General features: G+C 43.3%; 1 protein-coding gene across 3 annotated transcripts in view; it reads right to left on the bottom strand.

Moving 5' to 3' along the window:
• The window catches only part of RCAN2 (regulator of calcineurin 2), a 246,135-nt gene extending 224,842 nt beyond the window's left edge, over positions 1-21,293 (bottom strand). Inside the window, exon 1 of one of the 3 annotated variants that reach the window (XM_036317025.1) lies at positions 21,095-21,293. The gene's annotated coding sequence lies outside the window, so the exon portion shown is untranslated. Of the gene's footprint in view, positions 1-20,707; positions 20,832-21,001 lie in introns of those variants that run through there. The other 2 variants (XM_036317024.1, XM_036317026.1) reach the window with 2 other exon arrangements.
• Between the last annotated feature and the right edge of the window lie 999 nt (positions 21,294-22,292).

The raw sequence follows: 22,292 nt of genomic DNA, 5'->3' as shown, positions 1-22,292 counted from the left end.
AATACAACACAGAATACCTCAGTGGCAGAGCAAATACAGTCTATGCTTAGCCAGTTGATGGCCTCAGTAGTATTTTCACAGATGAAACCACGTTTCATAGAAAACTTGGGACTTTTTAAACCAGATAATTGTCAGATCAATCACTGAAATATTTTTTTAGTGTGTAATGAAACTCCTGAGTAGCATTTAGGTCTGAATTTATAATTTATTTAAAATATCCATAGGGATTTAACCACCTCTTTTCCTCTAATTTCATTCTTTACGGGCATTCTTTACATAATTCCTCATGAAAAGAATAAGCATGAATATACAAACAGGTAATACTGTAACTTTTTAGTATTACCATACACTTGTATATTCTTCCTTTAAAATGACGTACTGCCCTAACCAGTTTGGCTCAGTGAATAGAGCGTTGGCCTGCGGACTGAAGGGTCCCAGGTTTGATTCCGGTCAAGGGCATATACCTTGGTTGCAGGCACATCCGCAGTAGGGGGTGTGCAGGAGGCAGCTGGTCGATGTTTCTAACTCTATCCCTCTCCCATCCTCTCTGTAAAAAATCAATAAAATATATTTTATAAATAAATAAATAAATAAAATAACGTACTGAGAATCTACTGTGTGCACACTCCTGTGATGCCTTTGAGATGATTCGAGGTGGACAGAAAGACTCACGCCTGAGCAGGTGGTAGAGGGGAGGCACCACTATTGCACAAGGATACACAGGCCTGGGTGAAGGGAGCCGTGAGATGAGCACCAGAAGAGATGAATGGGCTGTGCTCCCGGGATTCAAAGGAGGAAGGGGTCCAGCTGGAGGTGGGCATCAATAAATCACTCAGGACAGGCAGTGGTAGAGAACAGATGGTAAGGAGACTGCGGACATTTAGAGAAAGTGCCAGGAGGGCATAGAGAACATTCCAGACTGAGGGAAAATCTTGAGCAAATGCATGAATGAGGAAGAGCTGGAGGGACATTTAAAAAACTACAGTAGTCCGGACTGACACCTAGGAGAGAGGTAGGGTGAGGCCATATTGCTATGTACCTTGCAGAGACATAAAATCTGCATCTAGCTGATTGGCCCAAGCCAGGGGTAAGGAGTGTTGTTGAAGCAGCAACGTGCTATCATCAGAAATTCATTATCATGAAATTCCCAAGCAGCTCAGCTAAGAGTGAGAGGGTGCTATGGTGGGAAGGCCACCTGAGCAGCTATTAAGAGGGCTCTACAAGAAGAGCTATGGACTGATCTGTGTTCCCCAAAATTCAGATGTTGAAGCCTTATGCCCCACTTTGACTATACTTGGAGATGGGCCCTTTAGAAGGTAACTAGGATAAATGAACTCACTCCGTCTATGGCACTTTGCTATGGCAGCCCCAGCTGAAGAGATGGTCTGAAAAGTGAGAAGGCGTGAGTGAGGATGGATAAGAAGAAGAATCCTCACAGTAGCAGAGCGGGTGGGTTTAAGGCATTCACACTGTGTGAAAGGTGGGGAAGCTGAAGACTATGAAATCACTGTGTTTCCCAGGCCAGGGTCCCATGACCTGAAAAAGAAAAGCTACAAAAAGGAGGAGTGGAAGAAAAATGGCACAGGATGAAAGGGGGAGTAGCCGGGGGAGTAGCCCAGAAAGAACACAGGCAGCGGGTGTGGAATTCCTTTCAAGAACTGATATGCCAAAACCCCACAGCCTCAGGGGGAAGCCAAGGCTTCTTTTTCTCTAGTTAAACCTATCTGCCTTATTGCGGTAATACCCTTTTTTCTTTTTTGTAAAGCAGGGAGTCTTTTAGACACGCTTGAGGATTACCAGGAATTTGTTTTGTTCAGGTGATATTATTCAATTTCTGACAAATACCAGATGAAAATGACTTTTTTGATTTTCCTCATAAGACTCTCCCAGAAGCTTTGGAAATGTTTCCTCTTCGTCCAGGTAATATGTGAAAACCCTTTATTTCATGGAGGCCGATGTTAAAGCAATTTTCAGAAGCCTCTGAGAAGAGAAAGAGAAAGAGAAATCTCTCCCTCCCTCCCTCCTTCACCATTCACCTCCCCCTGCACAAAGAAGAGGTCATGTGAGGACACAGCAAGAAGGCAGCTGTCTGAAAGCCAGCAAGGCAACCCTCACCAGGGACCAAACTGTCTGGCACCTTGATCTTGGACTTCTCAGCCGCCAGAACTATGAGAAACTTAAGCCACACAGATGATGGTATTTTGTATAGCAGCCCAAGAAGACATATACTACAAATTCTGTTTCAAGAGGTAGGGTGCTGCTGTATCAAATACACAAAAATATGAACGTGGCTTTGGAATTGGGTAATGGGCGAGGCTGGAAGAGTTGGGAGGTGCATGCCAGAAAAACCTGAGATTGCCGTGAAAAGGCTGTTGGTAGGAATGTGGCTGTCAAAGGTGATTCTGGTGAGAGCTCAGAAAGAAAAGAGGACAGCTAGAAAGAAAGCTTCCATCTCCTTAGAGGCTATTAAATAAGCATGCTTTACCCTTCCACAAAGACAAGAATGACCCTGAAGGTGATTCAGAAATCAGCAGGGTTGCCACCCTCATCATGGCCCAAGGGAAAGACTACTTCCTCCTTGGTTTCAGAGGGCTGGGCCCTGGCAGAGCCACATGGGGGAAGCCTTCCTAGAGAGCTAAGAGGGTGGCACCCCAGGGAGCCAAAGGGACAGGGCCACCCACAGAGCCATGGGGGTGACCAAACCCACCCCCCAGTGGGCCCAACATTAGGCCAAAGATGATTATTCTTGAGCCTTAAGATCTCATGGACTTTTCCTTCCTAGGTGTTGGACTTGCTTGAAAACATCATCTCTTCTTTCTTCTTCCTTTTGGTTTCTCCCTTTTGGGATGGGAATGTCTATCCTATGCCTGTCCCAAGGCTATATTTTGAAAGCACATAACCTGTCTACTTTTATAGGCTCACAGCGGGAGAAGAATTTTGCCTCAGAATGATTTGACCTCAAGCCTCACCCATATCTGATTTAGATGATATAAAGACTTGAACTTGAGACTTTCGAGTTGACGCTGGAATGAGTTAAGACTCTGGGGCTATTGGGATCGAATGAATGTATTTTGCATATGAGGTCATGAATGTTGCAGGACAGGAGCAGAATGCTACGGACTGAATTGCGCGCCCGATATTGAATCCCTAACCTCTAGTGTAACTGCATTTGTAGATGGACCCTTTAGGAGGAAATTAAGGTTAAGTGAGGTCATAAGGGTAAAGCATTAATCTGATAGGACCGGTGACTTTATAAGAGGAAGAAATCTCTCTCTCTCTTCCTCTTTTTCCCTCCTTCCTCCCTCTCCCTCCACAGGCACAAAGAGGTCATGCACAGGCACAGAGAAAACATCTCTCTGCCTCCAAAACTGTGAGAAATACGTTTCTGTTGTTTATGTTGTTTAAGCCACTCAGTCTACAACCCTCTGCTATGGCAGCCCCAGCTGATGGAAACAGTGAAGAGATGGTAGGCTGGAAAAGGGAGAAGGGTGAGGAAGCATAAGGAGGAGAATCCTCACAGAAGCAGCGGGAGTGGGTTTCAGGAAAGTAAGATGCTCAAAGGCATTCACACTGTGTGAAAGGTGGGGAAAGCTGAAGACTATGAAATCACTGTGCTTCCCAGGCCGGGGTCCCATGACCTGCAAAAGAAAAGCTACAAAAAGGAGCAGAAAAAAAATGGCACAGGATGAAACGGGGAGTAGCCTGGAAAGAACACAGGCAGCGGGGAGTGTGGAATTCCTTTCAAGAACTGATCTACCAAAACCCCCCACATCCTCAGGGGGAAGTCAAGGCTTATTTTTCTCCAGTTAAACCTATCTGCCTTATTGTTTTAATACATTTTTTTTGTAAAGCAGGGAGTTACTTTAGACACTGTTGGGGATTACCAGGAATTTGTTTTGTTCAGGTGATATTATTCAATTTCTGACAAATACCAGATGAAAATGACTTTCTTGTTTTTCCACATAAGACTCTCCCAGAAGCTTTGGAAATGTTTCCTCTTGGCCCAGGTAATATCTGAAAAGCCTTTATTTCATAGAGGCCGATGTTAAAGCAATTTTCAGAAAATCCTCAGAAAGCCCTGACAAGCATGTGTCTCGTCCAGAGTTGAGTAACTGCAAAACCTGCCTGCGAATCCAGGGCTGCTCTTGACTTAGCATTTCCCCCTGCACTTGGCATCATTCACTCCCAAGCTGTTTTTTTCTATTTCTTTTTCCTCTGCTTCAGCCCAGGTTGCAACAGGGAGAGGCCCCACTTGACCATGGAGTCAACACAGTTTGGGCCCACATTTCATCTCTAGCGCCTGGCACACATCTTAAAGGGAGGTCGACAACCACCTGTTAGTACCTGGTCACCTGAAAATCAGGTTGGAGGTGAATGCATTACGCACATAACTGAGAACTCTTTCTCAGGACTCTCTGCCTGTTAGTTCTGGGAGGGAGAAGCCCTGTCAGAGCTGCTTCTACAGAAGTCTAAAGAAACAGCCACTATTATTCCAGATCAGTCACATTATATCCAAGCTCCCCAAAAGAGGGAAGGATACACTTTCTTCCCAAACAGAAGGATTTCAAAAATAATGTGAGTTTGAGACAGAAGCCTTTAATACACCTGCCCGAGGACAGTTCAGACACTGCTACCCGTCATATTTGTGCCCACGTGCTATAAAATCATCTCCTCCTGTCCGGTCCTGTTCCACTGCTCCACAGTCTTCCTAAGCATTCATCAGAAGCAATACTAAGAGCTAAGGGTAAATATACTGCCATATAGCACCTCCTCTGATTGTCTGAACTTAAGGGTTTCCTTTTCCTTCCCCAAGAGTAACTGATGCACTGATTTTGGACAGACTCAGAGACCTTTCAAACCAGAAGCCTTTTAAATCCTAATACAATGTCATTATCTTCTCTGCTTAGATGGGGCTGGTGCCACTTCCTGGCCCACACTGACAAACCTTTACGGAGGTGATGAGAACATGATGATGCACACACACAACTGTCAGTTATCAGAATCAGTCCAGGGTGACAGAGAATCCAGAGGCACCTTGATTGACAGGCCCATCAGAGGAGAACCACAGCCAGGGAGAGTTTCACCCAAGGTCAGACCTTACCCTCCCCAGATATCATCTGCAGGTTGAAAGGAAATGTCAGTGCCTAATCCTGAGGAAGACTTGGACAGACCAGATGCCTGGTGGGTGGGGGAGCATTTTTTTAAATATAGTTTTATTGATTTCAGAGACAAAGGGAGACGGAGAGAGAGAGAGAGAGAAATATCAGTGATGAGAGAGAATCATTGATCAGCTGCCTCCTGTACGCCCCACCTGGGGATTGAGCCTGCAACCCCAGGCATGTGCCCTTACCGGGAATCGAACCATGACCTCCTGGTTCAGAGGTCAACACTCAACCACTGAGCATGCCGGCCGGTCATGAAGAAGCATTTTTTGAGAAGCAAGTTTTCACTAAGTAGTGCAGAGGAATTTAGTGTGTTCAAATTTGAAAAATGTACAGAGCACTTTTTTTTTTATTAGTGAGGATCTATTTAATGTTTGGAACAGACCACTTTTTTTTTTTTTAAGGAAAAAAATACTGCCTCCCTCCCAATTTTGACTTAAATTTTTTATTGTAATACCTAAATATATACAAACATAAAACTAAGTTCTTATAGTTTCAACGCCTTTCTAAAATCATCAAGTACTAACTCAATACAAATGAAATTTAAAAGCCAATCCAATTCAAATTGACTTACTATTCAGGTGATGATGTTTTATGAAAAGTAACCCTTGAGCCTCATTATGACTATGATACTGAAAACTGCAACGCAGGTGTTGGACTTCAGAAGGTTCCTGCCATTCACCTTGTACTAGGACCCTCCTCCCACATTTCTGCATTCACAGAAAAGTTAAGCATCACTGGACCGGTGCTCCACACCATCATGTGGCCTTCACTTAAGGCTAAGTACCATTAAGTCCTCCGGTTCATTCCCACAAGTCCACAGCAACTAACATTATACTGGCACCAACTTGACTGTCAATAAAAAACACACATTCAGGCACCAAAATCACGTGGCAGTATTATTCATTATAAGGTGGTCATCTGGATGATCCAGAGTATACTAACATTATTTTAGATTATCACTGAAATAAAAACCCCACAAAACTTAAGCATTATCATGTAGAAGTCCCATGCCCCTCCCCATGAATGCCTCCACAGATCCCACTGGGACAAGGAGTGGTGGGCAATGGAGGCAAAGAGACCATTAGTAAGTCCTGGTTCCAACAATTATTACCTGTAAGACCCTAAGCCAGTTACTCAACTTCCCTGAGCCTCCATCTCCTCATCTAAATAAAATAGGGATAAAAATAGAACCTACCTCACAGAGTTGTTGAGAAGACTATTGTGTGATGCTGTGTGGAAAGTTCTTAGCCCTGATATTTAATTGGTGCAAAAGAAACAGCCACTATTATTCTGGATCAGTTGCTTTACATCCAAGCTCCCCAAAAGAGGGAAGGATGCACTTGCTTACCAAACAGAAGCTTCTATATATATAAAAGGCTAATATGCTAAGTGTCCATCTGGGTAATGACGTCAAGTAGCAATACCTGGCTTCCTCTCCCTAAAAACTAGCCTCCTTGCAGTTTCTTCAGCCTAGGACAGTGGTCGGCAAATTCATTAGTCAACAGAGCCAAATATCAACAGTACAATGATTGCAATTTCTTTTGAGAGCCAAATTTTTTAAACTTAAACTATATAGGTAGGTACATTGTTATTAACTTAATTAGGGTACCCCTAAGGCTTAGGAAGAACCACACTCAAGGGGCCAAAGAGGTGCATGTGGCTCGCGAGCCGCAGTTTGCTGACTACGGGCCTAGGAACATGACTTGCTTAATTGCCAGGTGGAAACATTTTACACTATAACGTTTTCCCATGCCTCATCTTAATTGATCCTCACAGAAGTCCTGGAGTAGGTAGATAGGAGACTTGGTGGAATCCTATTTTCTTTTCATTAGCTGGAAAATGGAGATTTAGAAAGCTTAGAAACTTGACCTGACTGAAAAGAAGTAAGAAATGGTGGAACTTGAAAATGAGTTCAGGTTTTCTCACTGTGCAGAATATAGTCAAACACTGCTGTAGTTAAATATTTTACCCTTTGTTCTCACTGCATGATCTGCAATAATAATCTGCTTCGTGTTGATATTTACTGCTGTGTTGCTAACAATTACCTGAAAGAGAAGTTGGGTGCTTCACTGGGCTGGAAAAAGTTTAGCTAAATCAGAAAGCAGGTCTAATTAAGCAAATTTATTCTATATCTATAAAAGGCTAATTTGACTCGTGCATGCGCGATGCATATAAAGCTCTTGCTGGGGCCAATTGCACACATGTGTTTTGATCTGTCATTGTCAATTGTGAATTTGGTTGACACCTCTATTACAGAGAAAGGGCGAATAGCAATATTAAAATATTTCTTCTAATTAATTTCCTTTCAATGTGCACAAATTCATGCACTGGGCCACTACTTTCAAAATAATTTGAGTTTGAGACAGAAGCCTTTAATACACCTGCCTGAGGGAAGTTCAGACACTGCTACCCGTCATATTTGTGCCCTGGAATATAAAATAAAGATGTGGCACTACATCATATTCTTAGAGGACTTTGGACATGTAAATGAAACTAGACAAACTTACCTTGTGGAATTATTTTTCTAGTTAGCAACTTTATGAGAACAAAGGCTTTAAGACGTTTGAAAGTGTTGAAATCTTCAACCTTGTGCTTCTCAATTATTTAGAATGAATATAATAATCAGTTCATTGACAACCAACAGAGTGCACACCACCTGCAAGCCATTGTGATGTATAGCCGGGGTTCACAGGATCAATGAGTGGTCTTCACCCACTGGGCATTTACCATGCAGAGCAGGTGTAGGTAAACAAGAAGCTGAAGTCTACTGGACTCCAATTCCACTAAAGACAGGGACTCTGTTTGTCTGTTGATTTTTTTTTTGTACCCCAGTGGCTAGCAGAACACCTGGTGCATAGTGGGGATAATGAATGAATGAATGAATGAATGAATGAATGAATGAATGAATATATGAGTGAATGAGATATACAGGTTAGACTATGTATGTGCTATACATATAGGTTGAAAAAAAGACCAACAGCTTTTTTGAGGGCTCAAGGATTGAGGAAATCCTGAAAAGATAGAACCTGAAGGAAACTTGAATTTCAAGAAGCAGAGATAGGAGAATGTCCAATTATGATTTTACACAATTGCAATGTGCTTTAAATTAGTTATCATTAAAAAACATTTATCATTCTGATTATTATTATGTCTAGCACTTCTATAACACTCTATATCTGTAAATTGTAGGCAACTGCTCCTTAGTTTGTTGTTTATTATAAAGCTTTTGATTTATTTATAAGCAACTTGGTGGTTAATTATTTATTAGAATAGGAAGCTGAAGAAATAATATCTGGTCTCTCATAGCCATGTTCCAATTATTGCTATTGGCCTCCCGGGGTTCTCTAAAAAGTAGCCATAAAAAAGTTAATTTGCAATTAGGGAAAGAAAGGTGTATATTTGGCAGCATTTACACTGACATGATCAACAACAGACATCACTGACAGAAACTCTACAGTGTAAGAAGAATGACTTCATTGTGACATTAGCATATGGTCTTAAAAATAAACCGTTAGCAATCCTAGGATGATAAAAGTGGTATAGGAATGGTTTGTTTAAGCAATGATTATGGTACTATAAAGGATGCATACAAATATCTCATTCATAGAAACTCCAAAGCAAGAAAAGACATAATTTTATTGATACTTTGGAAAATCATTAAAAGAACTGGCCTGATCAAAAAAAAAAAAAAAAAAAGGTTATAACTGAATAAAAAGAAAACTATTATCTCCCTCATGATCTCGCACAAACTAATCATCTCTACTAGATGTTTTTAAATCTAAATGACCTTAATAGTCATTTCAAAATATTTTTAAATAATATTTTAAAATTTAAAAAATTACCTTTTAGGTTGGTGTTTATATTTTACCACCTGAACATCACTCCTTTTTTTGGAGTAGAAAAATATCGAGATCTTTCCATTTTTTCCTTTCTTTTGGAAGGAAGAAGTATTACTTTAGCTTTTCAAAGCCTTATGATCACTGAGATGAGGGTGTCTGAGAAGATGAATAGGAACAGATTCTAAAAGGAAAGTCTCCATTCACACTCAGAGGCTTATGCCAAAATCTGAAATCACACAAAATAATTCAGAGAGCAAATGGTTGATGAGGTGGGGGTGGGGGAGCAGAAAGGGTGCTATGGTAATCAGTTGGGAAATCCACCAAGTCCAACTGCCAGTTATACTGGAAACAGCCCCACATACCAGTTAGGTAAAGGTCTCTGGCCTGCATTAGTCTCTGAAGTTTCTTTCCTATAAGATACTCATGAAATTTATACCGTCATCAAAATACCTAGGATTAGTTTTCACTCATATCCATTACGGTACTTCTAATTTTGTTCATATAAAATAACCTTCTCATAGTATCACATGGTGGCTTGAATTGTAAGACAATAGCCAGGTACAGTTATGAAGATATGGAAACGGTTGAGCTAAGAGGAAGAGGTTCAGCCCAGCCTGCTTGGCTCAGTCGTTTAGCGTTGACCTATGAACCATTCGATTCCTGGTCAGGGCACATGCCCTGGTTTCTGGCTCAATCCCCAGTGTAGGGCGTGCAGGAGGCAGCAGTTTAATGATTCTCTCTCATCATTGATGTTTCTATCTCTCTCTCTCCCTCTCCCTTCCTCTCTGAAATCAATAAAAATATTTTTTAAAAAAAGAAAAGAGAGTAAGAGGTTCAATTAAAGGTGAGAAAGTTGAAAGCATGGTATTAAGTTTGATCTTTCTAACCCAAGACAAAAGCCTTTGTTATATATATATATAGTTATGCTTAAATGTGACATTTTAAAAGCAATTTTAAAGAATAAAAGTAGAAGTCTCATGAGGACGTACTATCTTTGGAGATTTCCATAGTTGGAGACCCTGAAAGCCATTCCATGAATAATACAAGGTCACTTGCTACAGCACTTGCTCTGTGGCCTCCAGGAACTGTCTAGAACAGTGGTTCTCAACCTTCTGGCCCTTTAAATAAAGTTCCTCATGTTGTGACCCAACCATAAAATTATTTTTGTTGCTACTTCATAACTGTAATGTTGCTACTGTTATGAATCGTAATATAAATATCTGATATGCAGGATGGTCTTAGGCAACCCCTGTAAAAGGGTCATTAGACCGCCAAAGGGGTCGCGACCCACAGGTTGAGAACCGCTGGTCAAGGTGAATAAAAAAGAAGTATGAAGGAGCATTGTGCAGCCTGTTCATCTGGGTTTTCTCATAGGGCCACTGTGGCCTGTCCTATGTCCCATTAATGATTTCACTTCACACAACTGAGCCTATCTAAAGCCATCCCAAATTTCATAATGTTTCAGTTTCCAGGCAAATGGTCTGAGCAGTTTTCACACAGCCTCAAGCAAGTGGTTGCATACTTGAATACAAAATTAATTTGGATTTTGGGGAACCGAGGGGAGAAGTTCAGGTTTCTATTAATCTCACTTCCCCCTGGAGACAACCTTTCCAAATAGATCTGCACAGGTATAGGGGCTGTGAAAACCTTCTCGACCTTCCAGAATGACACCACACCTCCCAGTGTGGCTGAAAACCAGAATGAGAAAGGAGATCCCCTCTCCCCATCCGTGATATCACAGGAGGCCATAACCAAACCAAGGTCCAGGCATGAGCCAAGAATCCCCATGGAGTAGCCATGAGCTGGGGTTAGAAGCTACGCTTTGGAAATCCACTCTGCTTATATTTCAAATCAGAGCTTTCACCTAAATGTCACCTTGTCAAACTTTGAAGTTTAATGCAAACAACAGCTGTGTGTGGAACAAAAATCACCAAGAGACAGAACACTCAGAAAATTAAGGATGCCAAATAAACACATTTATGATGCCAGTTGCTGAATATGTTCCCTGACCAAAACTTAACCTTTTCATAAAAGGTTGCTTGTACATCATAAAAGATCAAAGGCATATCATTAATGACCACAGCAGGAAAAAAGGTAACATATTCATGAATTAATACTTTGCTTTCACTTTTCCAGGTTTAGACTTTGCACTTGAGCAAATACAATTTTGTTTGAACTACCATTAGTTGATCTGAATTTAATATACTCTATATAGAAAGTCATATGATACCTATCATGATGATCAAATAAATAATTTTTTCTGGACTAATTATTAAGCCTCAAAAGCGAAGTATAAGATCAAATAGGCTGATCTAAGCTGGCCACACTCCATTACTAGGCTTTTATCTTTATCAGCTACAGAAGTAGAAATAAAAAACAAATTATATTAATTTAGCCTGTCTTTCAGATAATTTTGTGGCAGGGAAATAATTCAAATTGGCTGTTTGTTTACTTCAATAAGTTAGTCAATATAACCAACTTAGTTGATAGTAGCCTAATAATGAATGCAGAGACTCTTTTGGAAAGACTAATTTGATTAGTCGTCAAATTAAAATTCTAGAATAATGACCATTCACATGATTTTTAAAGAGATTCCAATTGATTATGTTAGTTATTTATTCAAAATGCTTTCCTCTGCATTGTATCTCACTTTGTGGAAGGTGAAAAAGACATAATGAGATAGTTATCTAATGCTTGCCAAAGAGGCCTTGCCATCAGTGGAAGGGGAACCAGTCAAAGCCAATTAAAAGCAACAATAGAACTAATACAAATAAGTACATGTATTTGCTGTTAATATTTTTCGGGATTTGAATGGCAAACTGAACCAGTTCTCATGTAAGCAGAGGTTGCTTTATTGTGCCTCATTTCAGTCAGTTTTAGTAGTTCAACAGGCTGCAATGACAGCTGTCACCCCACACAGCCCGTGGCATCCATACGCCAGACCAGACGATAACAGAACTACTAGAAGAAAAGCTAATCCACTGAAAACAACTCTCCTACAAACACTCATTTACACGTTACATCTACCCCATCCATCTTCAACTCCCACAGTGAAACCTCAGCCTCCTTGAAGCAACAGGTAAGCAGGAACATTTCCACAGGGGCGTCATTTCTGGAAAGCACTAACAGCAGCCACCCCTTATCTTCACCAAAAAGAGTGCTTACTAGCAGGGTGGAGGTGAGACCCGTATTCTCATGCATTGCTAGTAGGAATGTTAATTACTGCAATCTCCTGGAAAGACAATTAAAAATGTCAAGATATGTAGAAAGCCTGTTTGAGCCAATAATTCCACTTCTAACAATCTATCCTAAGAAAATGGCCTAAAATTTAGAAAAGAATTATGATCAAACATGTTCATCAAAGTATTATTTATGGTATTTTGGAGACTTGGGAACCATCTAGATGTCCAACACTAGGGGAGGAGATAAATGAATTTGGTAAAATCCCACATGGGAATGCCATGCGGGCGGCTACTGAAAACAATGTTCACAAAGACTGTTAACTTACATGAAAGCTATTTAAAATGTTTGGTGAAGTACACTGAATGCAAAATTCTAAACAAAGAATGATCCCAATTCTACAAAAATATGCATATAAAAAGACTGAAAGGAAATACAACAAAATATTAATAATTATCATTTGCTCATAGTAATACGTGTGATTTTAATTTTCTCTTTTTATACTATTCTGTGTTTTCCAAAGATTTTATAGAAAGCATACACATACAAGAAGCTCTTCAAAAAATCAGGGCAGAGGGTCGCTTGTCTTCAGCAGACACTAGCCTCCTTGAGCGGACTCTACACCCTACATGTTGCTCACGCTTGATGTTCATCCTAGAGATGACTTCTTGCATTCTACATCATGCCTATGCCTTCCTCGAACTTGGTTTTGACTTTCAGCCTTCTCTGTTTATACTGAGGTAACCTCTCTGGCAGTTACCTCTTTCCTGTAAACCATGCCCTCTTCCCCCTTCCACCAGCAAGACCCAGGTCCATTGCCTGGTCAGTCTCCTCCTGGCCCAGCCTAGTGGAGTCCTGGTACTGACAGGTAAGTTATCTTTGAAATCAACAGGTATCATTAGACAAGCTACCAAAGAATAAGGCAAGGAAATACAGTTTGTTAATGCATTCTACAAAAGTCTTTTAAATACAGTGGACCTCCCTCCCCTCGCAGACCTGGTGCTATACCAGGCCCAACTATAACTGACCTCTTGGGAGGTCCCTACTGTGACAATCATCCGTAACATCTGTGCAGACCATTCCATTTTGTGAATATGAGTGCACATTCGCAGACTCTAACATTTCAGCCCAGTGACTCTGTAAGGTGGAGAGATCAAGTATTCTTTTCCTAATTGTACAGATAAGAAATTTTCAACTCAGAGACCTGATCCTCAGGGCATGCTCATCTGTGAATAGTGACAATAATACCCCCATGTTGTCAGGATTAAATGAGATAACGTATACAGTGTGCTGAGCACAGCGTCTTGAACAGGGGCAGCATTCAACAAATGCCAGCTCCTGTGGCTGTCACATCACTGGGAAGCTCAAGGTTACATAGCTGGGAAGTGACATGCCAGGAAGGGAATCCAGGCCTTTCCATGCCAAGTCCATGCTTTTTATACTTTATTCCCAACCTTGTAAGAGCAGTATTAAGGCACAGCCCATGCCCTCAAAGAACTTAGAATATTTTGTAGTAGGCATATCTCAATCACTTGAAACAATAAAGCCGTTATTCCCACAAAGAAATAAAGCCACAGTAATAAAAACTAGGGTATAGCTCCCAAATTCCTACTACAAAATTCTTTTGTTCAACAGCCACCATTACAATGCTTTCTTCTGCATACATTCCAAAGCTTAGGAACCCTGAGTCTCATCTCTGTTTTTTGAAGTGAGCTGAGTGTGGGGAAATCAGATTAAGAAAATAAATCCCTTTCCACCCTGACTAAAAACAGTATTTTCTGTGGGCATTCTGAAATGTAGGAGGTTTGAGCTATTTTTGGCGTGTCTGTTTCCCTGGGGGTGAAGGGTGAGGACCCCCATTTACTAGGCACCTTCGATGAGGCAGACGTGTACTGTGCCTGTTTTATGTTATCTGTTTCACTCCTTATGACCTTACAACACATATAGTTATCACTACAATTATCTAGAGATGAGAAAACTAAGTCTCATAGAATTTAAGTGACACATCTAAAACGAAGAAACTGACTCCTAACTATGTGTCCTCCACATTAGTGCCCATCCTGGTTCCCACTCTCTGAATTGCAGGCTTCCCCAACATCGGCACCCTCAGTAGCACATGCACCAGGGACTAGTTGACATCAGCTGCTAAGGACAGGCCACCATTTGAGTCAATCCTCTTGGAAGTATTCCTGTTCTAAAAAAGACAAGGCAGGTGTGATTTTAACCCAAATCAATGGTAAAATTCAAGATAAGATGTGAGAATTTAACAATACAGAGACAGGCCCTAACTGGTTTGGCTCAGTGGATAGAGCGTCGGCCTATGGACTTAAGAGTCCCAGGTTCGATTCCGGTCAAGGGCATGTACCTTGGTTGCGGGCACATATCCAGTAGGGAGTGTGCAGGAGGCAGCTGATCGATGCTTCTCTCTCATCGATGTTTCTAACTCTCTATCCCTCTCTCTTCCTCTCTGTAAGAAATCAATAAAATATATTACAAAAAAAAAAAAAAAAGAATACAGAGACAGCAAGAAATCATCTGGTCGGCCTCTTTTCCAAGTAACATACAGATTTAAAATAAAGAAAGCCTGGGAGGGGCTGTGACTTTGCAGAGGTCACACAACAAATTAGGTGTGAGCCCAGATGAGAGCCAGGACTCCTGACTCAGTCTGTTCTCTTTTATAGCATCAGCCACTAATATTCAAACACAGGGTAAAAATAAATAAAATAAAAAATAAATAAAACTCCAGACTAAACAGGAATCATTTCAGTGTTGTTAGTTCTGACTGGTGATTCAGAGTGCTGGTCAGACTGCCTGAGCTTGAACCCCGGTGCACCTCTTCCTAATTGTGCAGCCTAGATATGGTACTTTCGCTTTCCCTTGGGTTTCTTATCAAGTATACTAGAGGCCCAGTGCACAGATTCGTGCACCAGTGGGTCCCTCAGTCTGGCCTGCACCCTCTCACAATCCAGGACCCCTTGGGGGATGTCAGAGGGCGGTCTGCCTCATAAAGTCATCGTGAGAATCCTATGTGTTAATCTAGGTAGAGCTCTAACTCCTTTGTGCTCACATAGAGTATACACTGAATAAATGTTAGCTATCCTATATAATAAAAGGCTAATGGACCAAACGGTGGAACAACTGGTAGCTATGACACACACTGACCACCAGGGGGCAGATGCTCAATGCAGAAACTGCCCCCTAGTGGTCAGTGCGCTCCCCCTGTAGGAAGCCGGGCTCAAGGCTGGCGAGTACAGTGGTGGTGGCAGGAGTCTCTCCCACCTCCACAGCAGCACTAAGGACCCCTCTGGGGATGTCCGACTGCCAGTTTATCTAAGCTGGCAGTCGGACATCCCCAGAGGGGTCCCGGATTGCAAGAGGGAGCCGGCCAGGATGAGGGACCCCACCCCTCCAGTGCACGAATGTCGTGCACCGGGCCTCTAGTTACTATCATAATTTAAATTATTTTTACTTTGACTAAAATAATTAGTTCAGATAGTGAGAGTTAATCCTTTCACTTTTGGGGAAGAAGGTAGAAAAAACTTCTTGCTATCAAATTTTCTTCCTCTTCTCCAAAGGCAGCCCTAGACAGTCTCAGAAATGAAGGTAAGAGATCAACCAAAGGACTTGTATGCATGCATATAAGCATAACCAATGGACACAAGACACTGGGGGATAGGGGAGGCTAGGGGACTGTCTAGGGCGGGGGGAAAAGGGAAATGGACACATATGTAATACCCTTTGTAATACTTTAAGCAATAAATAAAAAAATAAAAAAAAAAAAAGAAATGAAGGTAAGATGAATAGAAGCTTAGCACCAGGAGTGAAGAAATTAAAGTGTCTTTGAAAAATGAAAGTGCCTACTGATCATTTTCATTTGATCTTCAAAGTCAAAATTCCCCATCTTTCTCAAACTTACTCTTTCTTGTATACTTTCTTTCCCACACCCAGTCTTATAGAGATTCAGTTAATATATAGCATTGTATTAGTTTTAGGCATACAACATAATGGTTTTGCCATAGCCTATATAATAAAAGCGTAATATGCAAATTGTCCCTTCGACTGGGAGATCGTCCGGGAGTTTGACCAGGGGGCGGGGCCAGCCAGGGGAAGGGAGGGAGGCCCCAGCTGGTGGAGACAGCCACTAGGGACCCTACCAGTGCACAAATTTTGTGCACTGAGCCTCTACTGTGTGTGTGTGTGTGTGTGTGTGTGTGTGTGTGTGTGTGTGTATAGCCACAGTAAATATCTATCACCTCACATAATTACAAATGTTTTTGTCCTGATGAGAACTTTTAAGATCTCTCTTAGCAACTTTCAGTGACGAAATACAGTATTGTTAACTATAGTTACCATATTAAACCCCCAGAACTTATCTTACAACTGAAAGCTTGTACCTTTTGACCATCTTCACCTATTTTGCCCATCCCTTACCCCTGCCTCTGACAACCACCAATCTGGTCTCTGTACCTGTGAGTTCAGGTTTTTTTTTAGATTACAGATATATCTGTCTTTCTCTGACCTATTTCACTTAGCATAATGCCCTCAAGGTCCATCCATATTATCACAAATGGAAGAATTTCCTTCTTTTTTTATATATGCCACATCTTCATTATCCATTCATCCATGGACGGCCACTTAGGTTGTTTCCATATCTTGGCTATTGTAAAAAATGCTGCAATGAACATAAAGGCATATCTTATAGAGACAGTGATTTTCTTTCCTTCAGATAAATACCCAGATGTGGGGTTGCAGGATCATATGGTAGTTCTACATTTTAAATTGTTGAGGAATCTCCATACTGTTTCCCTTAGTGGCTGCATACCCACCAACAGTGCACAGGATTCCTGTTTCTCCACAACCTCACCAACATGTAATCTTGTTTTTGTTTTGTTTTCTTTTGTTTTGATAATAGCCTTTCTAACAGGTGTGAGTTGCTACCTCATTATGGTTTTTATTTTCATTTACTTGATAATTAGTGATGCTGAGTACCTTTCATGTATCTGTTGGCCATCTGTATGTCTTCTTTGGAAAAATATCTATTCAATTCCTCTGCCCATTTTTTTAAATCAGATTGTTTGGTTTTTGCTATTGAGTTGTATGAATTCTTTACATATTTTGGATATTAACCTTTTATCAAATATATGATTTGCATACATTTCCTCCCACTTCCTGGGTTGCCTTTTTGTTTTATTGATGGTTCCCTTTGCTGTGCAAAAGCTTTTTAATTTGATGTATCATCTTACTTGTTTATTTTGCTTTTTTCCCCTTTGTTTTTCTGATTAAAAAAAAAATCACTGCCAAGACCAATTGTCAAGGAGCTTACCTCCTATATTTTCTTTTAGCAGTTTTATGATTTCAGGTCTTATGTTTAAGCCTTCAATCCACTTTGAGTTGATCTCTGTGTTTGTTGTAAAACAGTGGCTCAGCTTCCTTCTCCCCCCTCCCCACCCCCCAACCTCCCACCCCCCCACCCCCCCACCCCACCCCCGCATATGGCTGTCCAGTTTTCCCAGCATAATTTATTGAAGAAACCAGCCTTTCTTCATTTTATATTCTTGGTTTCTGTGTCATAAGTCAATTGACCATAGATACATGGGTTTATTTCTGGGCTCCCTCTTCTGTCACATCGATCTATGTGTCTGTTTTTATGCCAATACCATACTGTTTCGATTACTATAGCTTCATAATGTAGCTTAAAATCAGGAAGTGCAATGCTTCCAGCTTTGTTGTTCCTTCTTAAGATTGTTTTTGCTATTCAAGGTCTTTTGGGATTTCATACAAATTTTAGGATTGTTTGTTCTATTTCTGTGAAAAATGCCATTGGAATTCAGATAGGAATTGCATTGAATCTGTAGATTGCTTTGGGTGATATGAACAGTTTAACAATATTAATTCTTCTAAACCATTAGCATGGAATATTCCATTTATTTATGGATTCTTCAATTCCTTTTATCAAAGTCTTACAGTTTTCAGTGTACTGAAACTTCTTGGTTAAATGTATTCCTAGGTATTTCATTCTTTTTGATGCAATTTTAAATGAGATTGTTTTCTTAATTCTGCTTTCTGATAGCTCATTATTAGTGTACAGAAATGCAACTGAGTTTTGTATATTGGTTTGTATCCTGCAACTTTACTGAATTCTGTGTGTGTGTGTGGTCTTTAGGGTTTTCCATATATAACATTTATAACATTGAGTTATCTGCAAATAGAGACAGTTTTACTTCTTCCTTTCTGACTTGGATGCCTTTTAAATTTTTTTTTTCTTGCCTAAATGTTCTAACCAGTACTTCCAGTCCTATGTTGCATAAAGTAGTAAGAGTGACTATATTTGTCTTATTCCTGATCTTAGAGGGAAAGCTTTCAGTTGAAATTCCTCATTTCTCAAACCTACTTGTTCTATTTACTTTCTAACTCAGTTAAAAGCCTGACAGTATCTAGACATCTTATCCTTCCACACCACCATCCACTTGGTGACCTAGTGCCATTGAGTGTCCCTATGAAATGGCTCTCTGTAGATCTCTTCTTTTTCCCTATTCTCCCCGGTTCAGGCACAATTCATTTCCTTTGGGGGAGGCGGTCTGGACCACTCTAGTGGTCTGAAATCTGAGCTCACTCGTCTTTGTAACCCCACCTACTCACCACCTCCAAAGTTACTTTTGCAAGACACAAGTCAGATCAAATCATTTCTCCCATAAAAACCTGTGGTTTCTCCTGAATAGGCTATATTCACGACCCAAGTGAACTAAAATCCCTCCTCCCCTGCCACACTCCCCTGCCACATCCCCATTTCAGAACACCTACACATTTTTTGAACATGACCTTTCCTTCAATGTGGATAGCCAACTCCCTTCCATTGAGAACTCCTAGTGCCTACTGGGATCCAGTCCACCTGTGAACTCTGAAGGCTCTTCCAGATTCTCTCCAGCCTTCTTTCCCTGGGCTCCCACTGAACCTGTCCCTGTTTCCATTAAACACTCACCATGCTGATCATTATCACTTATTTTCTTATCCTTTTTTTGTGAGATGATTTCTGAAAGGCATGGGCCTCCTTCATTCAGTCTCTGGCACAGCGCCTACATAGCACACAGTGGATGTTTGACCAACAGCTGTTGATTAGCTGAGTGGATGGTGCAGGCAGTATGGGAAATGAGACCACAGCGGCTCTCAAAGTTGGTCTCAACAAACCTAGTTTCTGCACTGTATTTGACCAGCTGCAAATGATTATTCCAGTGGTTTTTAAGGGTGTGATATCCACTTGCTAACGACAAAGCTCTCGGGTTTCCACTTAGGCCTACTAAATGTTCATCCCTGGAGACAGCCACGCCCTCCAGGATTCTGTTGAGTTCTGCAGGCTCTGTACACACAGGCATTTTGAAAGCTCTTGGGATTCTGCAGCTTTGGTTGAGAACACTTTTCCCCCTCACAAAATTCAATGAACTGGGCTTGGGCACTAGGTGGCCAATTAATGCAGATCTGATTTGCAGTGGATTTGAAAGCAAAGTGCAACTCGCATTTCAGCCTCATTCAGCTCAATGACGGATCATACTTAATAGCTATAAGGCTAAAGAAAATCTATGTGTAGACTGAAAAGCAGCCAAATGTCCACTCCCCTGCCTTGTTCCACAGTCAGTGCTGACCGGCTTCGTGATCGTTCCCAGCTTCTAGGTTGTTCCAACTCCCTTGTGTCCCCAGAATGGAGGGGGCCAGTTGGCAAGGGTTGCCCTGTGCCTGAGATGCATTTGTCCTGTGTTTTGAAGTTGATGTAATACGTGTGAAAGTTGAGTGACATTATTGTAAATGTCCTATTTTCCTTAAAGTTGCCCTCTGTGTGACAGGTGAAGTGGGATTCTGGCTGAAGGGAGAGGGAAGGAAGGGCGGGCTGGAATGCTCTGGCATCCTTTCTTCTCCCGTTGCGGGGCTGTATGTTAAAGGGAGCCCAGAAACTTTTGGTTTTTTACTAAAACAATCCTTTAAAAAGCTTTGGCTTTTGAAGTATCCATTGCACACGTCCATCCTACTGTAGGACACAGAAGAGATTTAAAGCATGCACTCTGCTCTATCGTTTTATTTTGGGATAAGAAAAAGACTGCAGTGCCTTGGAGAATAAATCATTAACTAAAAGTCAAATCGAGACACCCTGGAAACCAGTGAGACCCGGAGGCGGAGGAGGGATCAGGTGGCTGAGATTTGCCTATTCCCTCCAGTGACTTCCAGAGCGAAGCATCCCACGGGCAGGGCGGGCGAACTCGGCACACTGTGCTCCCTTCTATTTCACTTTTCCAACTTGGAGTTATTTTTAGATGACCCAAGCCAGCTAATCCCAGGGAGGACAATTCCCGCTGCGCCTCGGAGCACCTTCGTCCTGCCCAGTGCTTTCCTTTAAGCGCTGGGAGAGGAGCCCCCCCCCCCCCCCCCCCCCGTTTATCCTTTGCGCTCTGGGTCCGGTCCACCTCGTCTAACCACCACCCCCCACACCTCAGTCCCGGGACCACAGGCGTCTTTCTTTACCCGCAATTTACGCACCTGCTGCTGCTCCCGAGAAGGCAAACCCTGGGGCCACTGGGAATGGGAAGAGGCTCTCGGAGACCCGCGCCCTGTAGCAAGGGGTCAGGAGAGACCTCTGTCCCCACCGCCGCCTTGGGGGTCTTCAACGGGATCCGGAGACCCCCCCACCCCCGCTACCCCCCTGGCCCACTCCCTCACCCGCTCGCGCTCGCCCGCCCCCTATCACGGTCCGGGGCGCGGCTGGGGCGCCCCACGCAGCCCGGGCAGGACCGGGCGCAGGGGCGAGTGGGCCGGCGCCGTTACATAACCGACCTGATGGGCGTCCGCGCCGCGCCGGCGGAGACAGACACGGAGGCTCGGGCGGTCGGCGGGGGGCCGGGACTGGGGGCGGCGCCGCCTGCTCACCTGCCCGCCGGTGCGAGCGCGTGGGGCGGGCGCGGTGCCCGCGGGCCTGAGTGCGGGGCCGTCCTCCGCGCGCCCCGCCTCCCCGTGTCCGGGCCGTCCGTCCGGGGTCTCTGCCTCCTGCCCGGTCGTCTCCACCACCTCCGCCGCCGGCGCCGGGACAAAGCGGCTCCGGGGAGGGGCCGAGCGGTGGTTCTCGCAGGAGCCAGCGGGGATGGGCGCGCCCCCAGCTCCGACTCATCGGGCCAACCTCCAATCAGGCCCCAGGAAACCGAAAGCCCCCTTCTGGCCTCTTCTCATCTCTTCCCACCCTGACCCGGAGCCCAGCCGGGTCCCCCACCCATCCACCTCCGGGGCGCCCACTCAGCCCCTTACCTTCTCCTTTCCACTGGGCGGGGGGAGGGAGCTGCGGGGGTGAAGACCCTCTGGGGATCCAGCGCAGGAGCCTGTGCAGAGTCCCGGCCTGGGCTAGGAGGGGCTTCCCAGGGTCCCAGCCAGGGCGGTTGGAGGGGGGGCTTGGAACTGGGACTGGGGAGGGGGCTGATTCTGAGGCGCAGGGTGACTGGGCAGAAGAAACTGGCCGAGGAGCAAACTGTGCATAGGGCGTACTGGCCAGAGATTCTTATGAGCGGACTGCCCCCCACACACACACATCCCGCCTCCCCTTCACTGAGGAAACGTCGGGAAACCCCTGGAAGTCCTGGGGTTCGCACGGGGTGGGTGCTGGCGTCCTCTGGCTGGCGTCCCCTGCGCCCGCCCCGCCCGCGTGGCTGAAGGTGCCCTGCGCGGGCTTCACATCTTTGCCAGGAGTCGCAGCCACCAGACCTGGGGACAGAAGGGCTTCAAGGACTGCCATTGTGTGAGAGCCCGTGACCCGAGGAATGGGAAGCTGGTGTCATACAGTAAACCGTTGCATGTGAAACAGAATCTAGGGTAGATCTGTTGCTCCACATACTTAACCCCAGCAGAAGTCTCTGCTTTACAAAATAAAGCAATTCAGACCCAGGAGGAAGCCTGGGGCTCATGGGGGGCACCATATGGGCAGGGCTGAGTCTCCTGGCAGGAAAATGTCCAAGACCATAATAGAGACATGGGGGAGATTGAAGAAAGAAGGTGGGGGGTGCAGACAAACCTGAGTGAGGGAATGAATAACAGATTTAAGTCAGTTTTGTTCTCTATCATCTTTCTAATTGCTACATAA

The sequence above is a fragment of the Myotis myotis genome, unplaced genomic scaffold (assembly GCF_014108235.1).
Source record: "Myotis myotis isolate mMyoMyo1 unplaced genomic scaffold, mMyoMyo1.p scaffold_m19_p_7, whole genome shotgun sequence".
NCBI classification, from domain to species: domain Eukaryota; kingdom Metazoa; phylum Chordata; class Mammalia; order Chiroptera; family Vespertilionidae; genus Myotis; species Myotis myotis.
The sequence above is the reverse complement of the archived record's forward strand: the minus strand, read 5'-3'. Positions and strand labels throughout refer to the sequence as shown.